Below are 4,464 nucleotides of genomic sequence, written 5' to 3'. Positions count from 1 at the left end.
CAATTGGCTTGTGGGGACTTGTTGTATATCTTTGATGAGTGCTCGAGTTATATGACTGAACACAATTTTAAGTTTGGAGTTTTTTAAAGTTTAATGAGTTTTATATATATTTATTTATTTATTGTATTTATGCCAATAAAATATATATTCATTTATCTAGGCCCCTTTCACACTTGTGCGGCTTGTCATGCGATTATTTCCAATGAGCCCCATTCATATCTGTGCGACTTGAAGTCGCACCGACTTCAAAGTACTCCCTGCACTACTTTTGTCATGATTTTGATGCTTTTGAGGAAAAGACATTATAAGCCCAGTCAAACTCGCATCAAAATCGCAGCAAAAATTTGCTTCAGAATTGCGGTAAAATCGCGCAACTTTGAAGTCGCACAAGTGTGAAAGGGGCCTTACCAATAAAGTTGTTGCGGCCATTTCAACACCACATTATGTTTGTTTGGTCTCTTTATTTATAAATAACACGTATAGTTTAGAATACAGCCTACAACCCAATGTATTGTGGGCACATTATAATGATGCCCACACCATGGGTTTGTGGCTGTGAGGAGCAAAATTATTTAATTAGGTTCGCTGTCTTTTATTGTAGTAAGCGCTTAGTTATAGGTGTTTTTTAAATTAGGCGGGAAGCTAGTTAGTAGTTTGAGCGGGAAGTCAGTCAGCGATTGGGTGGGAATTTGAAATTCTAGGCGGGAAAGTCACGTGCAGTTCAGCCGGGAGTAACGCGTGACGCGTGCCAAGCGTCACAAGGCTAGGGCTAAAAAAGAGGCTGCGCGGCTCATCTTACCTCAGTGTGTCCTGAGCAGCGCGGCAAGCTCCCCTCCCCCCCTACCTGTCGTAGGCACCTTTATGTGGTTTTGTTACCCTTGTATCAAGGGGGGACTTGTTGTATATCTTTGATGAGCGCTCGAGTTATATGACTGAGCGCAATTTTAAGTTTGGAGTTTTTTAAAGTTTAATGAGTTTTATATATATTTATTTATTTATTGTATTTATGTCAATAAAATATATATTTATTTACCAATAAAGGTGCCGCGGCCAATTCAACACCACATTAAGTTTGTTTGGTCTCTTTTTTTTTATAAATAACACATATCGTTTAAAATTCAGCCTACAACCCCATGACACTCTAGGTTCAGACATGTATGCACCTTTAAATAATACACTGACACAATATATATGAACTTTACCTTTTACTCAGAAGATAACTTGTAGAATTCTTGTCAGTCAGCTAAATCTTGAATAAATCACTAGAGTTCAGCAAATGTGACATCAAAAGATAGCAAGAAACAGACATGTTATAACATCAAACGATATCAATAAACACAATCTCTCAATTATTCATGTATTAATATTATGCACTCTGACTAAAGGGGAACCACAGATCGGCCTATACCACCTGTACCCTAATGAGAGATAGGGTAGTCTAGTTACCATTAACGTGTCCCCTTTAAGAGCAACAGTATAATAATGTCCCACTTGCAAGGCCTTGCTAAAGTCTTCACCGGTAGTTGGAGCTCATGTAATAACAGTTTCCAGTATGACTTAGTGTATAGCAAGAGATGCAAGATAGCTGATTATAATCCTAAAAGATTTGGTAACCGATTCAGTAGCAAGGCGTCAGTATTCAGTGTAAAAGAGAACTGTGACAAATGTGGTCTGAACCTCTGAGCAGGTGCCCTCTCACCAGATCCTGATGTCCATCAATGAGGTTCCTGGGGAAATAAGCGATGCGATCCTCCAGGCTCTATGGCCTCAGGATTGCTGCGCTCTGCTGTTTCAGGGTGTTCCACCACTCTACCCGATCAGCGATGCTGCTAGGATGTCTGCAGTACTGCAATGGACATATGTTCCGCCGGGGCTGAGTCTGCAGACGGATCAGGCAGTGTGTGCAGTAGGCCACAATCTGCTGTCTCGCTCTCTGCACGGCAGACCGTTGTGCACACAATGGGTTCCAGGAAGCAAGAGGCCCCAAGCCTGTTTAGCAGATACCTTTATAGCCTCTCCCAAGATGCTCCACTGTTCCAGGGCTTGCTGGGAAAGCTAGTTCTTAAATAATCCAGCCGCACGTTAATTGCTTTACAGAAGACTACAGTCCCCACAATGCCGTTCTAACAGTCTCTGCGATATAACAATTTAATTTTGAAACCAACACTAGAGGGATGCAAAAACAATCCAAAGGAACAAAAGGTGAGTCTGTACTTTCAGAATATGGTAGTCCAGTTTCGGCTACACGTACATACATCCCTCAGTGATATATTCAGGGCAAACAGGCAATGCACTGCATGCAAATCTCAGTATTAAATCTCAAACAATCAGAATTTTTCCTTCCTGAAGACAGACCTTGGTCTGAAGTATATGTTAATTGGGTAAGTCTTTTACTGAAACAACCTGTTAATGTGTGAGATCTGTAGTTGTTTCTCTAGGGATTAAAATTCCATTGTCTGGAACCCACACCCAAAATAGCAACTGCTGCATTTTTGTTTTGGCTTTCTTTGTAAGATAAAGGTGCTGTCCATAGACAGGTACATCGGTAGGATAACCAGAGGACTCTGGCCTGGAATGTGCATGTATTTACATTGTGACAAGGCATAGAATGTGATAACTAATGATTAACTGGACATTGTGTGATCTATTGCAACAGATTTTTGATTAGATTAGATTAGATTAGATGTTGGGATGCTTAATTTGCCATTAAAAGCAACAAAAGACAGTAAAATAAATCACATATCTTAGATTGTAAGCTCTAACGAGCTGGGCCCTCTGATTCCTACTGTATTAAACTGTATTGTATTTGTACTGTCTACCCTCAAGTTGTAAAGCGTCGTTGTATATAAATCCTATATAATAATATATAATAATAATATATTGTATGTTACTAATATGTACCCCAGAACCTCAAAATGCTGCCGGTGTTCTATCAGAATAACGCTACCTATCAGATTCCGCTACTGGAAGTGACTTACGAACTAGAACAATGACTGCACATGCGCCATGCGTTCCAACATGGTCACTATGCGTTCCAATAGGTTTCCTAATGTGACAGAACACGAAGCAGCGGCGGACATATTCTTACACCTACACAAGTCCTGAATTTTACATTTATTTTAGCAGTAAACTCACCTTATATACTGAATCACAGTATTACATTTGTATTATTATTGTATTCTAATAAGTATAGCAAGGTGGCGACAGCCATCTTGGTACACCCCACGCTGCTCAGCGACAAACTGATTATATAGTGAAATTGATTATACCACTCAGTCGCGGTGAAATAGTCAATTTTAGTATATAAGGTGAGTTTACTGCCAAAATAAATGTAAAATTCAAGACTTGCGTAGGTGTAAGATGTCCGCCTCTGCTTCGTGTTCTGTCACATTAGGAAACCTATTGCAACGCATAGCGGCCATGTTGGATTACATGGCGCATGCGCAGTAAGTTGTTCTAGTCCGTACGTGACTTCTGGTAGCAGAATCTGATAGGTAGCGGTATTCTACAGAACCCCTGTACCAATATACCATATTTGTGCCTACATAAGTAAGCCGTGTAAAACCTCAGTGCAGTCAATACAATTCAGCTGATTTACTGCAATACCTCTCAGCAAACACTAGATGGTGCTTTTGAAATTGAGATAATGCATAAGCAAAGTTATATAGTCAATGTCAAAAATCTTTAAATAGCATACTTTTACCTCAAGCATTTGGAGCAATAAGGGCCCTCTGTCAAGCATACTGGAATGTCTAAAGCTTAGAACACACAATCAGAAAATCAGAGGAAAAATACTGCTTTCTAAGCAATCATACCATAATCTGATCGTTAGTAAACAGCTTTTGAGAGCCGATCATGACGGTTTGTCCAAAATTATCTGAAGGGACAAACACGAAAATTTTTCTCATACGATAACAGATCATATACGATTTTTCGTTTAGCCACTTGCCGACCATATAACCTACATACACAGCAGCATAGTGGCTCTGCTGCGCAGGATCATGTACCTAGTACATGATCCTGCACTTCCGGGTCTAGGGAACGTATGCATGCTGCCAGTGACCCACTCCCACTGTGATTATTTTTGTGGGGAAAAAAGGACACCAATTTTATTTGGGTACAGCGTCGCACGACCACGCAATTGTCAGTTAAAGTAACACAGTGCCGTATCGCAAAAAATGGCCTGGTCATGAAGGGGGTAAATTCTCTGGAGGTCAAGTGGTTAACCACTTGCCGACCAGCCGCCGTACATATACGGCGGCAGGTCGGCTCGTTCCCGTGAAACAACGTTGTACACACGGCAGAGCGCTGTTCTGTCAGCAATGAACACAGGGCTCCTGTGTTAAACCTATTTAGGAACAAAGGTCTATGTGTTCATTCCATAAGCCCATCCCCCACACAGTTAAAAAAGCACCCCCTAGGGACACATTTAACTCTTTGATCGCCCGGGTGTTAACCCCTTTC

Source organism: Pelophylax lessonae (genome assembly GCF_965119305.1).
Source record: "Pelophylax lessonae genome assembly, chromosome: 7".
NCBI lineage: Eukaryota > Metazoa > Chordata > Amphibia > Anura > Ranidae > Pelophylax > Pelophylax lessonae.
This window is presented reverse-complemented; position numbering follows the sequence as displayed.